General features: G+C 45.7%; 1 protein-coding gene across 2 annotated transcripts in view; it reads right to left on the bottom strand.

Moving 5' to 3' along the window:
• The window catches only part of LOC118215695 (ankyrin repeat domain-containing protein 11-like), a 111,551-nt gene extending 93,427 nt beyond the window's left edge, over nucleotides 1–18,124 (bottom strand). For both annotated transcript variants that reach the window (XM_035396647.1, XM_035396646.1), the window contains exon 1: nucleotides 17,702–18,124. The gene's annotated coding sequence lies outside the window, so the exon portion shown is untranslated. The remainder of the gene's footprint in view (nucleotides 1–17,701) is intronic.
• Nucleotides 18,125–20,311: the final 2,187 nt, after the last annotated feature.

The following is a 20,311-nucleotide window of genomic DNA, read 5'->3' as shown; positions in this document are numbered from 1 at the left end:
GATGCGCAGAAACACGCGCTCGCCCCTGAAAGGCGTTCAGCCATCAAGGTCGATCGCAGAGAAAAGCGAATTCTCCGAGACCGCGGGGCGAGAGAACACCTCTGGTCCCCCCGCTCCCCGCGGAGATAAAGAGACGCCGTGTGTGGGAGGAAATGACATCAGCGCCGCGTGCTGATGGCGGGGGGAGGGTGGTGGTGGGGGGGCACATGCTTTTAAAATGAAAGCCCAATCTGTTTTTCGCACATCGCGTTCGGAGAGCACCCTTTCTCTGGGTGTGTGTGTGTGTGTGTGTGTGTGTGTGTGTGTGTGCGGAATGGGAAAACAGAAAGGGAAAGGCAGCACAATAACCCTGAAGGACGAGCAGCACAAAGAGCGGCCCGCTCTCTGAGAACAGGCTCGATCCGGCCCAAACGGCCTGAAACAGGCCTGCTCTCTGAGAACAGGCTCGATCCGGCCCAAATGACAGGCCTGCTCTGTGAGAACAGGCTCGATCCGGCCCAAACGACAGGCCTGCTCTGTGAGAACAGGCTCGATCCGGCCCAAACGGCCTGAAACAGGCCCGCTCTGTGAGAACAGGCTCGATCCGGCCCAAACGGCCTGAAACAGGCCCGCTCTCTGAGAACAGGCTCGATCCGGCCCAAACGGCCTGAAACAGGCCTGCTCTGTGAGAACAGGCTCGATCCGGCCCAAACGGCCTGAAACAGGCCTGCTCTGTGAGAACAGGCTCCATCCGGCCCAAACGGCCTGAAACAGGCCCGCTCTGTGAGAACAGGCTCGATCCGGCCCAAACGGCCTGAAACAGGCCCGCTCTCTGAGAACAGGCTCGATCCGGCCCAAACGGCCTGAAACAGGCCCGCTCTCTGAGAACAGGCTCGATCCGGCCCAAACGGCCTGAAACAGGCCCGCTCTCTGAGAACAGGCTCGATCCGGCCCAAACGGCCTGAAACAGGCCTGCTCTCTGAGAACAGGCTCGATCCGGCCCAAACGGCCTGAAACAGGCCTGCTCTCTGAGAACAGGCTCAACCCGGCCCAAACGGCCTGAAACAGGCCTGCTCTCTGAGAACAGGCTCAACCCGGCCCAAACGGCCTGAAACAGGCCCGCTCTCTGAGAACAGGCTCGATCCGGCCCAATCGGCCTGAAACAGGCCCGCTCTGTGAGAACAGGCTCCATCCGGCCCAAACGGCCTGAAACAGGCCCGCTCTCTGAGAACAGGCTCGATCCGGCCCAAACGGCCTGAAACAGGCCTGCTCTGTGAGAACAGCCTCGATCCGGCCCAAACGGCCTGAAACAGGCCTGCTCTCTGAGAACAGGCTCGATCCGGCCCAAACGGCCTGAAACAGGCCTGCTCTGTGAGAACAGGCTCCATCCGGCCCAAACGACAGGCCTGCTCTGTGAGAACAGGCTCGATCCAGCCCAAACAGGCCTGAAACAGGCCCGCTCTGTGAGAACAGGCTCGATCCGGCCCAAACGGCCTGAAACAGGCCTGCTCTCTGAGAACAGGCTCGATCCGGCCCAAACGACAGGCCTGCTCTGTGAGAACAGCCTCGATCCGGCCCAAACGACAGGCCTGCTCTGTGAGAACAGGCTCGATCCGGCCCAAACGGCCTGAAACAGGCCCGCTCTCTGAGAACAGTCTCGATCCGGCCCAAACGGCCTGAAACAGGCCTGCTCTGTGAGAACAGGCTCGATCCGGCCCAAACGGCCTGAAACAGGCCTGCTCTCTGAGAACAGCCTCGATCCGGCCCAAACGGCCTGAAACAGGCCCGCTCTCTGAGAACAGGCTCGATCCGGCCCAAACGGCCTGAAACAGGCCTGCTCTGTGAGAACAGGCTCGATCCGGCCCAAACGGCCTGAAACAGGCCTGCTCTCTGAGAACAGCCTCGATCCGGCCCAAACGGCCTGAAACAGGCCCGCTCTCTGAGAACAGGCTCGATCCGGCCCAAACGGCCTGAAACAGGCCCGCTCTCTGAGAACAGGCTCGATCCGGCCCAAACGGCCTGAAACAGGCCCGCTCTCTGAGAACAGGCTCGACCCAGCCCAAACGGCCTGAAACAGGCCTGCCTGCAGCAGACAGCTCAGCTGAAGGCCAATGTTTGTGGCTCACTCTTTAGGGACCGTCTGTACCCTTCCCCCATTCCAGCTGCCCTCCCCACAACACATGCACACCACCCCACACCCCGTCCACACGCCCCGTAGCAGAGGTGCATTGTGGGCCATCGGATGTGTTTTTCCAGCTTAGCTCTCGAAGCGAGACTGGATCTCTTCCTCTCATTGGACAGCAAGGTGCTTGGCAAACCTGGGATTGGTGTATTATATTTCGCTCTTTAAAACACCCAATTAGAGAGGGAAAGGGAAAACATGCGCCGTCCAATTAACCCATTGAAATCTTCGCATCGACTACACCCGAGAGCTTGTTTTTAACACACATCGCTCGTCGCCATAGCAATGCTCATCTGTAGATTTACATACTCCCCTAATCCGAGCCAATGCAGCCACCAAATTACAGGCTGCCATAATGCCTTTGCAGGTTCAGACGTGAAATTTCTAACGTTCTTTAAATTTCAGTGCAATTCACTCCCCCAAAGTCAGGTAAAATATCCAGTAATATGCCATCTACAGAAATACATTTTTCCATTAATTCCTGCCAATTTCACTTGTATCGAAAAATCATGCTTCTCAACGTCAATTTAATGGATGTTTCCAAGTCTGTGTTTCACCCAGAGGATGACAAACCAGAGCAATGCATTTATATCCTACATGCACGCTGTGGCATTCAGGATAGAATCTGCAGCATTTCTGTACTATACCGCTGCACTGACAGAACAGGATATTCAGGGCAAACTACTGATATTTCATAACTGATGGGTTAGCCAACACCCGACATAAATTTGGTTTAATAAGGTGGCAACATTTTAATTTACCCATTGAGTGAGAGTGTGTGTGTGAATGCAAGCGTGAGAGTGCGTGTGTACGCGAGTGTGTGCGTGTGCGCCTGTGTGTGTCTGTGTGAAATACAGAAGCTGAGGCGTGTCTTACTAACCCTAACCTGAGACAGAACAAGCGCTCCTGACTGTGATGTGAGAGGAGGTGTGGTGCAGCTGCTAGTCTGAAGGGGAGGAACCATCTGAGGCCACAGAGTGGAGCCGTTCCAGAGGGCCCCATCCAAGAGGGCCCCATCCAAGAGGGCCCTGTCCCAGAGCATCCCATCCCAGAGTGTCCCGTCCCAGAGGGCCCCGTCCCAGAGGGCCCCGTCCCAGAGGGCCCCGTCCCAGAGCGTCCCGTCCCAGAGCGCCCCATCCCAGAGGGCCCCATCCAAGAGGGCCCCGTTCCAGAGCGTCCCAGCGCCGTTTGTACAGACACACTCACGGACGCCTAGCCCTTTCCCAGCATGCACTAGTCTGACTGCACAACCCAGCCATTCCTCATTTTCTCCTCACCGCGAACCTGCCTGTCTGGGAGGAGGGGATACGCATGAATTACGGAGGGAAGGAAATTAGCGCCGGTGGAAGAGACAGAAAGCGAGTGCTGGAGGAGCAGCAGCGTACTTTTCAGAGAGAATACTGCTGTGGCGGAAGCGCTACTGAACAGACGCAACCACACACACACACACACACACACACACACACACAAACCCGTGCCCTCGACAGCGCAGATGTGTGCACAGCCCTCTTCCTCGCCGAAAGAGCGAGCAGAAGCCTTGTGTTTGCTGCACTGCAAAGTGACAAACTGAAACCTGATGAGAAAAAGCAGCCCGCAGCGTTCGCAGCTCAAAGCACGGCCTCGTGCTCTCGTCATTCCGCTACGGTGAGGACCAGGCTGCAGTCCATCCATGCGTGTGCTACATGGGGCTAGCGCTACATGGGGCTAGCGCTACATGGGGCTAGCGCTACATGAGGCTAGCTCTGAAAATGCCCACCGAAGGACAACCCATTCAGGCAGGTCCCCTGGGCTCGGAGCACCCCAGTAAGGATGGGCGCACACACACCCACAGGCCGATAAGCACGTCCTGGCCTTCATCCTCAACCCAGCGCCTCTCCTCCAGGAGCACATTCATATCTCTCCAGACACACATCAGCGTCTTGACAAGGCTGTCATTAGGGAGAACAGAAACCCTTAATAAGACTTTTTTTTCTCCCTCTCTCCATTATCCACTCAAAGCTCACGCGTCTGACATATCCCATTCTCTTCTTGTCAAGAAAAAGATGTCCGATTATTCCAGGGAACAGACGCTTGACAAAACCCAAAATCATCCGCCGGTGAGCCAACTCAGTCGTCGGCAACCCGCAGCTGTGGGCACGCCAATACAACAGAGCCAAACCACTAACTACATACAGTTACAGAGCTCAGAGACGGACCCAATAACCATCTGATCATACATGGACAACCAATAAAATACCAAAAAAATAACTGTTCCAATTATAAAATGTTCCAATCATAGGAAAGATGAAATTATAGCATTAAATACAGCTGTAAGCAGGGTCTTCAAGTAAACTGTCGGTACGTGGTCTGATCAGCCATAAAATGCCCTGAATTTTTCAGCACAAATTGATGGGAAAAGAACATTAGAAAATGGCAGAAAACGCTTGGAATGCGGCGGAATATTTCTATAATCGCCATTCCCGCTATTACTCCAGCGTCTCTGCTCTTCACGCAGAGCGGGAGTAACCGTAGAGGAAAATAAACGGGGGCTAGCAGGAAGCCGCCACTCTTTCACAGAATCCAGAGGCTGTTAGCGTTTAGCTTGCGCCACATCAGAGTCTCTGAGGAGCGAGAGGGGCAGATCGCTCCCCGAGCTCTGATCAGAGGATGGAAACTCTGGGCACAAGGAGTCTGCAGGGTCTGGAAGAGCTGTGTGACGGCTCCGGCCACATAGGCTCCTGAAAGCACAAAATCCAAAGGTGCTGGGCGAAGCTTGCAGCTTACTTTGCCATTTCTTATGGAATTTCTTTAGGAAGTAGGCTTAACACCGGTATCTCTCTCTTGCTCTCTCTCTCTCAAAAAAATAGTCATAATAATGCAGTGGCTGTTGTATCAAACCAGACCTTCAACAGGCAAACAAGGACGGAGGACCAACCGTTTACATTCCAGGGAAGATTTCCCTAGCTCACAGGCCTGAGGGATTAAAAGCTGTATTGGTATTGGTAAAAGACAGGAAGAGCGCAGAGAAGGATGCTACAGGCCAGTGGTGGGAGTGAATCACCCGGTAATGCCGGAGGAGAGATTAAATTTAGATTATTTCAGAAAAACCCATCAACGGTCTGGCTGCAGCAGTCTGTCTTTGGGTTGTGTCCGCTCACGGGCGAAAAGAGCGCATTGAGTCTTCCATTCAGAGCCCCGTGCACGCGCGCACACACACACACACACACGGAGACACACACACGCACAGACACACACACGCACACAGACACACACACAACACAAGCAGAGAAGCACTGCAGTACAGTGGCTAGCCCACCGAGCTTATGCTTCAGCTGCTACATCCGCTTACATGTCGTGCTTTAGTTTGTCCTTGGTACACAATATCTACAACACATATGTACTAAATTTGTTTGAAGTGTTCCAGTCCATCTATGTTTGCTGCCTACCTAAGTCTGAACATACCTTGTATGTTCCTTGTCTTGCACCTTGTCTTTTAAGGAAAAGTGAAGTGCAATTCAATAATGCGCATTCATTTTAGCAGGATATTATATAGTACCTTTTTCCTTCCCCTGCAAAAAACTACAGCTTCCAAAATTATTTATTATTAATTCATTTTAAAATGTGCCTGCAACTTTTTTGACATTTTCACACCTCAAAAGCTCTCAAAATCTTTTTCACCTTAAAACCGAACTTTGAAACACTATCTCTGATCATGATGCTTACAACAAATCCACAAAAAACTATTAGAATAAAGCGTACTGAAGCATATCTGCACCACAATTCTAATGAAAATACAAATCGGCAATTACTTTGCTATTTTAATTGATGTGCACACAAAAAATGACATAGCCTAATTCAAATGAAAATGGAAAAGCCCACTGTGTTTTTATTTTCAAGTTAATGTACGTACTTTATCGGACTATTTTAAAATTTAAATACAAAGTCAAATTCATATTCAATTTCTCACCCTCTATGACACAACCCAGCCACAATTTAAATGAAAATGAAAATGTGATACCATCAAAGCTTTCAGCGAAAACCTGGCTAGATTTGGTTGAGAAGTTTTCTAGCCGAATAGGAAATAGCCAGGCTTTAGCCGGGTAAAACCTGACCTAAACTGGAGCTAACCATAGCTAACCTACACCGTCTATGTAAAAACATCACTCAAGTTAGTATTTCACCCCTGTAGACGTCTAGATTCCGATTAGGGCTTGTGGTCACTGGGTTTTGGTGATACAATCACTCATAAGTTTTGCTGGGGACATATCTGCGGACACGCAGCGTAGCGTATAAGCACTAGTTACCACACCAGATTAACGAAAGAAGGAAAATACCAGTTGTTTAGCTACTTAGCGTCAGGCCACATGGCTTGGCGTCACGTTGTTTACCCCCTTTCCCGTTTGGTTCCTATAGCTACACTTCAGCGATCCATTCCTACACTCCGAGAACTAGGCTAATAAAAGACGCTAGCTAGCCTGCTCCTGCCACACGTCCGAAATCTTTACACAGCACCGTGTGTGTGTGTGTGTGTAAGGGGACTTCTTAGTTGGGTTTAAACAGCCTCTGTGACACCCCCCTCCTTTGACTCACAGGTCTGTCTACTCTGAAGGTGAAAATGCAAAGGATAGACGGCATTTTCAATTTGAATTTTGGCTGGGTTGTTGCGTAACCAAACAAAAATGATAACACAAAAGGAAGCAATGCCATTGCATTCGATCCATGTCAACCTTGTGCCACAAAAACATGGAAATGAAAAGATAAATGGCCAACTGAATTATCATTTCACCTCTGTCACAGATACAATGATTACAACAGGAAACTTCCATTTCAAATGTGGTTTTTCATTTTCATTTAAATTATGACAGGGTTGTGTTGGACAGGGTGAGAAAAATTGAACATGAAATGGACTTTGCATTTATATTTCAAAATTGTCTGATAAAGTGCGTACATTAACTTGAAAACACAAAGTGGGCTTTTGCATTTGAATTATGTCATGGGTTTTGTGCACATCAAGTAAAAACGAAATGTAATTTCCAATTTACATTTTCGTTTGAATTTTAGCACAGATATACTTACATAAAAGCATGCCAGTCTGCCAGAATTCAATTAAATTGAACATAGCCTACGTCATAGCTAAAAGTGCATACATTTAAATAATGGATTATATAATTAAACTGATCATATCCTGTGAAAAATTAAGAACAAATTTAATCTCACTGTGCAGTAACCTACACTGCATTACACAGCAGACAGAACGCTCTTTACAAAGACAGTATTTCAGCCAACCAGACTTTTCCAAGTCGGAGTCACTCACAAGCTGATTGACCGAGTTCTCTATTATAGATACAACTCGCCGTTTTCACCCGTATGCCATAAAGAGGACTCAAATTCACCAAATTAGCGCTGCAAAGGGTGTTCAGTACAGCAGCCAATGGGGTGGCTTAACACGGTCACTTGTGACACCGTGGGGTACAGAGCGTGTGGGCAGGGCTGACACTATCCCCTTATTCAAACTATCACTCCATTCCAGCTCCAGGTGAACAGCTATTCAGCTTCTGCTGTTTCTCTTGCTCCAAAAATAATGATGGTACACACAATTTCATTATTCATTGAGTAAAGCATCCATAATGCAACAGGGATTTCTTTGAACAGACTTCAGCTCTGCCCCGCAACTGAAATATTTAACGTGATTTGCAATAGGTAAACTAAAGGTTAAAACACCGCTCGGTAAGACAGAGGTGGCTCGCCTGACCTCTGACCTCCTGAAACAATGGATTTACTTGTCCTTCTGGAGGAATTTATCACCTCTTGGCACTTCACCTGCAGCAGGAGTGGAGCCCATAAAGATAGATCTGAGCCTACATACACCAGCAAGTGATCAAACGTCCCGTACAGCGCGCACACACACACACACACACACACACACACACACGAGAGCTGCTCCGCTTCAATGAAAGACACAGCCAAGTGGGAGACAAACAGGCTTTAAACGCACTCCGCTCTGTGGGATGTAACACTTGGCTGTGGTGCCATAACAGCGGTGTCCAGATGTGTGCACATGCACACACACACGCACACACACCCACGCACGCACGCACGCACGCACGCACACACACCCACACACATGCACATGCACATGCACATGCACACACACTCACACAATGCTGATAAAGATCTGCCTCTCCCAGTGTAAACACCGCTCCCTGCATTCAGCCCGGTCTTCCGGGGCCCTGTTCCCCGGCGACGGCGAGGCCAGGAAGAGCTGGCGGCTACGCGCTGCGCTCTCTGTCACAGCCGCCGAGCTGCACGGCTCGCTCGCCCGCGGGGTGCGCTGCGCACAGGGCGAGCGTGTGAAAGAGAGCGGCCCCGCAGGGTAGGCAGTGCACACAGCCAGCGTGTGAAAGACAGCGGCCTCCCGGACGGGGGGGGGGGGGGGGGGGAGAACATCCACGGGCTTTCACAGGGGCAAAAAAAAAACACTTAGCATGCAAAGGCGCTTTGATGGACACTGCAGCCATATGGCAACATTACAGCCTCACAGCCAGCGTGGAGCTGGCAGAGAGCGAGGGCTAGACGTTGTTGTTCTTTCCATTTCACATAAGTGGTATTAAACGCTTCCAGACAAACAGGCGAAAGAATGCGTGCAAGAGCCGACTACTGAAATCGAACGCGCGGAAAACGCTGGCAGACCCGCCGTCTAATGGCCGTGATGGAAAGTGTGCTCGCTCGAAACACGGAGAGGAGCGTTACAGGTTTCACTCTGTAGAGGAATAAATCAGTACGGAGGCTGCGGAGCGATGAGGCGAACAGCGTTTCTGACTCAACAGCTCATTACCTGGACGCGTTCTGTGAAAAACCTGAGCATTCTCCCTATTAGATGGCTGATGCGACCATCCAATCACAGCACGGCGCAGTTTACGCAGGAGTCCCCAGTGAACTGGAAAAGCATTATGGACCTTGTACTGTGGCGATGTGGCCTAATCTCCGGAATTGTGTCCGTCCATCAGATGCAACAGGCTGCAAGCGTTCCTCGTTATGAATTAATTTGTGCATCCCAGACTACAGAAAAAGGCCTCTTTCATAATAGACTGTAGATACAAATAACACAATCCTGATGGAAAAATCTTCAGCATCTCTGCATGCATGTATATGTATGAGTACAAGTGCTTGGTAGAGAAGTTACAATGCAATATCAGGGTCTGAATCTAACTATGCTGAACCAGTCAATGTGTTTTGTGCACAAAAACATTTATCGGATGCTTGGACATTTCACCAGACACTATTTCTTTCCCCCGAACTGCATAAGCATGCTTCGTAAAAACAATTTTATCTTCATTTTAAGGAAAAATATATTTCACAATGCAATTAAAAGAACACACAATTGTAATTAAACATATTGTGTCTGTTTTTTTTCTTTGAAACTTTGTGGTCTCTCACTGTCTCTATTTTAATATATATGTATATTTTTATTATAAATGTATACATATATACACACATTTCTAAAAATATATACACATACATATTTTTTTTTCCGCGGCGGCTACAAATGAATTGGTCTGACTGTTTGGGTGCATATAGACGACAGTCAGTACGGAGCGTGACTTGCTCTACAGCCTCGAATGCCATCCATTCGATTCTCAATTTAAAAAATAAACTTCTTTTTTTAACATCGCTCTTCTTCGACATTATTAGGCCTATTTGTCCTTCCTGTTTTTTCGGCAGGTTTTTTTTTTTTTTTTTATCCCAGTGATGTGTCGCCGCATCTTTTTCGACAGTTGAGAGGCGTTACATAATTTTGGCTATGCTTTCACAGAAACTAGCTAACGCTAGTATCATAGAGTTCCAGTGGCTACACGTCGCTCAAGCCGGCGCTACTACTGCCGGCCGAAGCAGATCGCAGACACGTCCAATCAGAGTAGCCGCGTGAACGTGAGCATTCGTGGAAGTTGAAGTGTAGTACTCTGAAGCTATGCATGCGATTGCTTTAGCCGCGTGAACTTCCACGTATATCTCGGGGGGTTTTCCAGCAGCTTGACTTCTACATGACAATGTGCCTGGCGAACTGTCCCGTTTACCCGGCAATTACATAATTGGTCGGGTGCTAGTTTCAGATACCGTGTTATGCAAAAGAAGCTAAAAGCTATACCGGGAATGAACTGCTTAGAAAATCATGTCGAAAAAAACTCAACATAAACAATATTCTAAGCGGTTTTCTAACTGTGGTCTGTGGGCTATTGCATATACGTGCTTTTCATGCAGTGCAAGCAAGTGCATTTCATTTTGGTGTTTAGGTCACTTAAGTTTTCGCGGCCGGCCGAGGCCTTCATAAATGTTTAAGTGATTTGCTGAAAAACAAGTTTTAAAACTTTTTAAAATATAAAATGCATGCATATTTTGTAAGAAAAATCGAATTAAACTTTAAACATAAGGATACGTATCAAAAGATCAAAGCACAAATCTAGTTCAAACATCTGCAGCGATAAAATACATATCTTTTTATTTTACTTTTTTTATTTTTTAAATCAAGAATCTTTGTGTAAAAGATATGGCAGCCTCGCAGCTGAGAACAACAGTGTCACAGGCGAGTGGTGTATCTCCTCTATGGTTAGGTATGCCTTTCAGTCACACATTGCCCTCACCCCCTTCCTGTGCCTGCATTTCAATGTAAATGGGCTGATTCAATGGCTCCAGCTGCCCCATCAATAGAACACTGCTGTTACGGGCCTAGATGAGTGTGATTCACTCAGGCCATGAACCCCCACCCCCGCACCTCATCCACATGAGGGGGGGGGGGGGGGGCAGAGAGAGGGAGAGAAATGAGGAGAGAGAGAAAGAGACAGGGAGAGCAGATAGAGATAGAGAGAGACATAGAAAGGGAGAATGATAGATAGAGAGAGGGACACAGAGAGAGAGATCATCTTTGTAAGGGAAGAGAGAAAGCAAAAGGAAATAATTACCAAGTCTCATGCGAGTCTGTGCCTTGCCATCAGAACACTGGCCAATGAATGCAGCCCCAGTGGCAGTTGGTTGACCTTCGGTGTTATGTGTATTTCAGCTGAAAGCCATGGTTTACCTCACTCAGAACTCACACAGAACATGCAGCAAGGCAGCACAGCCAAACGTCTATGGCTGAGGAGGAAACCTTGCCGATTCCATCTGAAACTCGTTAAGATTCAGGAGACAGTGACTGCAGAGCTCACTCCTTTCAAACAGCTACGCTCTTCCCTCTGAATGCTAAATAAAACAAACCTCTTCATTTATGTGGCAAGAGCTTCATCTATGCACAGCGCATTTTGCCCAAAAATACAGGACCAGGCCACAATGAACTGGCCATCTGGCTAGACTACAAAAGAGACTACGGGAGCACACGCTGTCCTGGGTTATCGATAGCGGGAAAATGCTCAGCAAAATGTATCGACAGCAAATCACCAGGTTCTCCGAACAGCCAATCAAAACAGCAACTGTCATCTGTGGCATTTTCAATCCCCCAGCTCTCTATGATCATGTACTCTGTCAGATCTGCAGCTTCCCACACACACATCTCAGTTTCTGCACAGCCAGTGTTCACAGGCTGTCAGTCACCAAAGCAACCGAAGCCTCAGCTCTTAGCAGCCACAAGAACTTTCCGGGAGGAGCGAGGCCTTGCTTTCACTCGAGCGAGCGCTCGCTACATTGTGAGGCAGATGGGGGTGCGTCTGAGTGGCAAGCTACAAGAGAGAGAGAGTCTGCAGCGATGAGAAATGCACTGTTGGAAATGAAGAGTGTGTGGGCCTACATACAATTCTAACAAAATATTAAGACTCAACAAGAGTCACAATTTGATGAAGAGTCACCTATTTCTTATCAGGCAGGCCTAACGCAACGCTTTCCTGTTTGCGATAACCTGCAGCAGCTGTCAGCATCAAGAGACCAGCGCACTTTACCAGCTCTAGTATAGCCTATATAAGGCTAGTAATACAAATTTGGACATTCTCATAGTCAGGATCAGGAATACAGTATATTTAACATTTTCATTTTCTCCCGCAAGCAATTATTAGCAGCTATGTTCCTAATACCAAGCAACAATATCACAACTAATAAACTAAAAGATTTAATGAAGAACACTAAACCCTCCCAATCAGCTCTGAGTTTTGGTAAAAAACCAAAGCTTACATTTCCAAATGAAAGTAGCATATTGTAGCAATTTAGCAAAGCTACCATGAAGCAGAATGCATCCCACAGTTAGATTAAATGACTTCTAGGCTTAGCCAATTTGCCAGCCATACTTATACTGATATGACAGCATCATCCTTTTTGTAATATAAATTGAGCAATACCCTTCACACAGATTATTTTGTTATCTCATTGTCCCCCCCGCCATGATAAATTACACAGACTAATAAATTCTTATTACTTTACACCATAGGAATGGCGATACAGCCAGTAACAAAAATAATGGTTACACATGTCTATTCTTTAAACCTGTTTGAAAATAAGAATATGTCCAGGTGCAGCCGAATTAGGTCACCATCTATAATTCACAGTGTATTTGAGTCTGTGGTACAAATTAAGTGAAAGGACATGGGGGGGGGGGGGGGGGGGGGGGGGGCTTCAGGTGCATTAGCATGGTCTGGCATGATGAGGTGACTGCCGCATGTTTGCGGATATCCAGGGCTAATAGCGAATTGTTCAACTTAAAAAGCTACGACATCAAAGCAACACAGCTAAAGTACGCTGGTAAAGAAAAGGTACAACACAAGAGAGAATCTTTTCCTTTGATGTGCCAGAGTTATAAAAAAAAATGTTATCCAAAGAACAGAGGACAGAGAAGTCATTACCAGGAAGGGATGAAATACTAGACCATAAAAAGCCACCCCCCCCCCCCCCCCCCACCCCCAATTCGGCTTCAAAATCCCATGGTATGAGGGGGAGCTGTAGCCATTTTGTTTTTAAAGGGGAGGGGGAGGGGTGGATTTAAAAGGGGTCTAAATGGCATTTGTCTGTCCAAAGAGATTGTGTGAGGCGCAGGCTATAAAAGATTTATACGGCTAGAAGAAATAAAGAATGCAAGGAAAGCAAGTGCAGCAATTCCTGTTTATAGACAGGCACAAAGAGGCCTGCAAGTGGGAGGGTCCCTGCTTCCCATAGCCAGGGCCAGGGCCGTACTTTAGCCGTTCCTAACTGCTTTCAAATATCAAGATAAACTGCTGCCCTCTGGGCCATTTCCTGCTCGCACAGGCATCATATTCGGGGGGGGGGCAAAACACTGAGGCACATACGGTTCAATTCATCAGACATGAAAGGAAGCAGAGCACGTATCAATCCGTGGCTTCGTTAAGTGATGATCTCCCCGTTTCGCGCTGGTACGCAGTCACAGAAAGAACCGCAGATGTAGCTACTGGAATGGACATCATACTTTGCAAAAGAATTAGATACTTCAAAACAAAAAAACAGCCCTCACTTATAACCGACTGTCATGTAACTTTGAGCTCGGTTCAGTGGTGCTGCCCAATAAAAAAAAAGCAAAAAAAAAAACATATCTAGACATTGACTGACATCTGTCTAAATAATATATGACGGACCAATTAGCTCACATGGTCCGTCTATCATGCATGCACATGCACACGAACACAGCCTATCGAAATTCTACTCAGCAGGAAACAGCCTGCCAACTATTGTCTACGACATAGGGAACACATGGAGAATATCAAATAATAGTTTTTTTTTCGTTCATGTTTATTTTTTACATTTTTTACATGAATGAATTGTTATATTTGAATATTCTCACATGCACACCATTTGATTAGCTCAGGAAGTAAAGTAGCATTTTAGTTTTTGGCATTTTTATGTGGCACCATAAAATACTTTAAATGTTGACAGCGTAGATAAAGCATAGAGCATACAGTGATACACAGTGCTCAGTGATAACTGTGACATTACAAAGTCAAATGGCCATTGTGGCCATTTATAGTATTGTATGTGTGCTTGCATTGCATTCATGACAGTAACAGTGGCGTCTTAATCATTTTAAGCTTAGCTGAAATCGAACTGTCCTAGCATTCAAAGTTTAAAAATGTTAATAGTACCTGCGCCAAATAAAACAAGAGCTTCCCCCATAAGAATTCAGATTTTCTGGTGAAGGGGCTGAATATTGGTTGTAAACTGAATTAACCATTTGATTATGATTTTTAGCCCGTAATGCACATCACAAGTATTTCTAGAATGTGCTTTCAGGGTTAAAACAGCATGTGACCTTCCCTAACACTGCGCCAATTGTTTCCCCCGCCGGCCTGGTCTTCATTACTCGCGGTGTTCGCTTCTCCTCCGTTATTCGATACACGAGTGCCACTGCAGACCTTTGAGGGACATCTGTCAAGCGTCCCCCTCCGATAGATTAGCTACGCTCGCAACTGTGACTACTTTAAAAGCACACAATGAGAGGCCTGAAAAGAGACTGCAGACACATTGCACAAGGACAGGCATATGGTGACTTGTCCCACTTTTTAAAAATATACCTTAACGGCGATGCAAAATCCAGTTTAACGGTAGAAAACAAAACCAAACGATCAAATGATGAAGCATCCCAAAAAGATAAAAATATTAATTTGGATTTTGTAGCGATGTAGTTAAAAATATTCAAAATGGTTAGCAATGAAAATGATTTTCTAACATTCATAGACCTGTTAATTTGGCGTTTGAAAATAACTCCAGTAAGACGTTGAATGACAGTCTGGATTGCTCCCTTCAAAAATGATCAAGCAATCACACATTTCCGAAAAATACAGCATTTCTGTATTATTACAACATAATCTGGAGGAGACTCAATTCTCTGCAGTATGAGTTTGTCCTCACGAACACTAGCACAAGCATTCACACCCGAGTGCGATGCGTCCGCGTGGGCCTCTCAGCAGGAGAGAGTACCGCGAGCAGGAAGCCGGCGGGGTGCTGGTAATTCGCGGTAATTTCTCGAGCGGGATCACGGCACTACCCGCACACTGACCCCAGCGCGATGCCAGAACGCGGGCGGATGTGGCGGAACCTCCTCACACGTGCTCCTCTCCAGCGAGCGCATTGAGAAAAAACACGAAAACACAACAAGACTGTGCCTGGGCAGCGTGACGCCGAGGCGTGACAGGGCGTCTTCCCTGGTGGGCTGCAGCCAATCAGGGGCCCTCGCGCAAAACAGGAGCAGCAGCATGAGGCTGCTCTGAAGAGGACGCCGTGCTCCAGAGCTGTGGTGCTTCTACAAATGCCCTGCAGGACCCGCATTGTTCCCAACTGTGGCTCCATTTCTCTCACTGTTTTCAGGTCATCCCGTAGTACAGCAGGTTGGAGTTGGGGGGATGGTTGAGAGGCCCAGAGGTGTGATGACCTAGCCTGGACCTGAAATGAAGCCTGTGATCAAGGGAGAATTCTGGCTTGGACAGAAGTCCTAGTATGACGTTCTTCAGCTGCACTTTATTGTCCAGAAGCAGAAGAAGTCAGAGCCCACAGGAGGGCCTCAAGCATTTGAGGTCTGCAACAGGAAATGAGTCTCCCAGAAGCAGCCTCCAATCACAGAGCTCCTAACCCCTGACCCCGACAGAACATTACTTCCTGTCCCAGTTACTTGCTCCGGAGTGGAATGCTGAAAGATGTTCCAGCTCTACCACAATGAAGTCAACTGTTATTCAACTGATCTACAGTTGACTTCTTAAAATGAGCGTTAAGTGTTATTGCTTGTCTGTTTGCCATTTTTGAAAAGGTGCGATTGGGTCGACTTCATACCCATTCAGGCAACACTGACCTATATGAACTAGAAATGGTGCCATGCTGCTTAAGGGTCATTCAAAACTACACAACTGAAGATTTGAAATTATTTTAAAGCGCTGTCTGCACAACCTTATGCTCCCACAAACCCAAAACTAAACAAGCCAAAAGGTAAACAAGGAGCCACATACACACAGTCTTAGGTGGGTAATCACTGTGCCTCTCCATGCCTGTGTTTGGATAACTGCACATTTGATATGGTTCGGCTAAAACACTCAACTAAACCATCAAATGTGACTGCTGCAGACAATGTTTTCCAATCATTTCCAAATCCACAACTTTGCTCCAAAGCTTCTTAAGAAAATGAACGCATGGCCCCAAAGGCAGAAAGGCAAGAAAAGCATAATAGCAGGAAATAGAAAATGTGGAGGGTCCATCTAGATCATTTGCTCTTCTCCAAAGAATTTCAATGCAAGTCCAATTAAAATATAATGCTTCAATTTTATCCAAATTGCTACAGCACCATTAATAGCATCAACTTCGCATGTTTCTCCGAATTAACATGGCTTGATCCTTCCAACTTACAGTCATAGTTCGCTTTAAGGTCTGGCTCTTGGCTTTTTGTCTCTGTTCCCAATTACCCTGATAATGAAAGCAGCTCACATTTTTGGCCAATCGAAACGTGTAATACCATACGCCATATCTAATAAAGGGTATTGCCAATACTTTCCTACATTTGTGAACTAAGTTAACATGTTTGCGCACCCCTTCTAAACAGGTCGATGTAAAGTGTCACCAGATTGGTACTTCGAGATGCCATTAGACATTGGTGAATGGTCTTCTTACCAAGACCAAACAATTTCAAAACGTAATTTAAAGAAACAATGTTTGTTTGAAATCGCAGTGCTTCAATTGTAAAGCCAAGATTATAAACGGATTTAAATCAATACCTTTCGTACAAATTTAATTAATGATTAAGAAATATGATATGTTTGTGCACGAAAATGCTCAAGAAAGTAAATATTATTATGAGACTCAGCGTCCAAAGCCAGTTGGCTGCAACACTACGTCACACCGTTAGCTAGCCAGGAAAATAGTTAGCTACATCCATCATTTTCCTTCTTCACAATATAACTTGGTTATCGCTAATTTGCTCAAATGGCCAGCTTGGAAGCGACAGACTTCACTTCAGGTTGTTGCTAAATAACGTTAACTTGCATTGGCTAGCTAGACTGCTACGCAGAAATAAAAATATAGATGATGATAATAATAATAATAATAATAATAGCTTAAAGCCTTTGATGAACAAAAGTTCACGTATGCTAGCCTACTAACCAGTTCATTGCAACTGTGCAAGTAACATTGACGTTCGCCAACTTGCAAGTAACATTGACGTTCGCGAAGGGGATGCAGTTAGCTAGCTTATTACTATAATTAAACTTTCTCCAGCACACAATACGTTTGCTAGAAACCATAACTTAGTTTAGCTAGCTAGTGGTTAGCAGGTAGCTAACTGACGTTACTCTCATCTTCGTTGAACAGCTAAATAACATTAGCAAGCTTAGCTAACCAGTCAGCTAACTATGTTGCTATTGCAAGCTGGCGCTTTATCTAAAAAGCTGACTGTAGCAAGCAAGTTGACTAAATCTAAATCGATATCAATAATATAAATAGCATTGGTTACACAGGCTAGCGAGATAGCTATTCGGACAGGTTTTCAGCTGTTTGCACTCGCAGGCTGCAGTGACCGGCCTGTTATCAACAACAGTCGCCGACAAAAGTTGAGAGAAGTATTTGCCATTGATTTGTTTATTTATAAGACAAGTGCATTACCTTCAACGAAATCTGAACGACGTCCACTTGTTTATTCTGGGTACTCCCGTCCAAGAGATGGTTCTCCCATTTGAGGCCTTGCTGCTCAACAGACTGACGTCCGGAAACATCCGACAAAAGCAGCACACATCTCATACACCAATATAATATCGTTGCTAACCCCAACAGCCAGCTAACGCAAGCAACCTCAGATCGAAAGAAAAATCTTTCTAGATTCCCGTAGTTGGTTGCGTTCCCAAAATTATTATTCCCTCCGATCTTTACACGCAACGAATCATAATTTCTGAAGGTTCTTAAAAGGGAAGCCTTGTCTGAAATATCGTTATGTAATTTCGCAGTTTCCTTAATCCTCTCTACCGACTCCTTGCTCAGGCTCCAGGCGGCCTTTGACTTCGACTTCGCTGCTGACGAAAAGGGAATGAGGCGGTTGAAACACCGGAGATGATAGGCTGTTAAATGTAGGCGGTTCCTATTTTGTCCACATACGAAACTGACGCCATTCTGGATCGAGAAGAGGTGCCCCTGTAACATATTAGCAACAGTCCTTCGGAGCTAATATGGTGGAACCAGTGGCACAGTTTCACGATTTGTGGCGTATCTCCATTAGACTGTCGGAGCAGAGGAAATGGAGTACGTTCTGTGATTTTGGATAGGTTCGACTGTAGGTTGAACAACGTAGCATGATATTCTAAATAAGTAGCAAAATAACAGATGAATGTGACGAAAACTGTTGATTTCGTTTTTCCGGCTGAATAATGCGTTTCCTTTTCAGCGTTTAACGTAACTAATGAGCAAGTTATAGTGTTGTAGCTGTTCTGCATTTTTGTATCTTTTACCTTCCATGCCTATAGAAAATCAGTTACTTTATCCCAAAAGCAATTCAGATCTCTTATTTATTAGGATAAATTAGCATTGCTTTGATATTTTTGTATCTAGGTCAAATATCGTTGACAAGAGAGGCACACAAAAATAAACTGAATTAAGCGTGTGTTGTGAACTTGGGGAGGTCTTCTCAACTAACTTACCTAGCAGTATCACGTGTAAGTAGTCATGCACTGATAGGCCTACCTTAAAACAGCAATGTAGCTACTATTTTTTAAAATAATGTCAATATGGAGATGTGTCAAGTGTTTAATTTATTGTTTTGATATTAAGATTCCTTTCCTCCGTTATAGAAATAAAGATGTGTACACGATGCTTTATGTAGCAAACGCTGTTCTGTGAAAGCCAAGCGAGGCCTATACGTGGAATTTATTGTGATAGTATATAGGCTACTGAAAACCAATCTGGTAAATCTATTAGATAATTTACTTTGCAAAACGTAGGTTCGACTGATAGTCGGAAATAAGTTGAGTTAGCGTATTGTAATGGGTTGGGAAATATTAGATCACTTTAATTTAGAAAATATATTCTCGGTTGGTTTACTTATTTATGTTGGCAAACAAAATTAATTAGGCTACATAGAAAGTAGAACATGATTCTCAAGGCGGTAGGCCACAAAATAGGACGGAGGGTAGCTGCACACTATGCACACTAACATGCACACTAACCTTTGCGAATGCTGCGCCCTGCTGGTTGTATGTAGCAACGGCTTGTATTTTACTTGCCTAATGTTTTAGGGTGCCATGAAGGCCTTTATCACAAGTTTTTTCCTTACATTATTTCCGATTTACTTTGCTGCCATTATTTATATGATCTATTTTTTTACAACCGATTTGCACTACTACTATTGCACTACTATTGAGGTGCAATAGTAGTGCTCCTCTGAGGATTCAGACTTTTCTGGGCAGCCAGAAAAGACAGTGTGTAGACCTGCCGGATTTCTGCTTCATATTTTAGGGAGTACTTAAAATTTGAAAAACGTTGAAAATTTTGGTACTCTTCACCCACTTTAGCAATGGTGGTGACAGCTGCAGTGTCACTCCCTGATTTTTCAAACTCCCAAATGAGAGGCGCTGTGAGTAGCAGAACCAGGCCCAGATCCACATTATGTTTTTCATCCTTGTCCTCGTCCGTTTGCCTCCATAGCAATAATAGGGCAACATCTCCTGGAAAAGACCTTTTCAATGGCATGCCTACCAAGCTGGCAGGAGGAAAAGGCTTGTTAGTAGCTATTTCAGGTTGTCAGGGACATATATATTGTGTCCAGGGTCCTGGTATGTATCCATTATTTCTGAACCCTGGACATAATATAGCTGTTCATTATACCTGAACCCTGGACACATCGTATTCATCAGGTGTGTCTGTCCAACTTGCATTCAGACTTGAGCTAAGCTATTTTAATGGCTTCTATTATAGTACCACTGTATCTGGCTAGGATGAGGCATGTATTATTGTTACTTCATATGGCATTTGACAAGGGCGGCAGTGTAGTGTAATGGGAGCTGGTCTTGTAACCTAAAGGTCATAGGTTTGATTCCCTGGTAGGACACTGCCGTTGTACCCTTGAGCAAGGTACAGTACTCAACCTGCATTGTGTCAGTACATATCCAGATGTAAATGGATGCAATGTAAATGCTATGTAAAAAGTTGTGTACATTTCTCGGGATAAGAGTGTCTGCTAAATGCCTGTAATATAATGTAATGTGTCAATATTATTAATTGTGCCCA

This window comes from Anguilla anguilla, chromosome 16, assembly GCF_013347855.1.
Source record: "Anguilla anguilla isolate fAngAng1 chromosome 16, fAngAng1.pri, whole genome shotgun sequence".
Taxonomy (NCBI): Eukaryota; Metazoa; Chordata; class Actinopteri; order Anguilliformes; family Anguillidae; genus Anguilla; species Anguilla anguilla.
The sequence above is the reverse complement of the archived record's forward strand: the minus strand, read 5'-3'. Positions and strand labels throughout refer to the sequence as shown.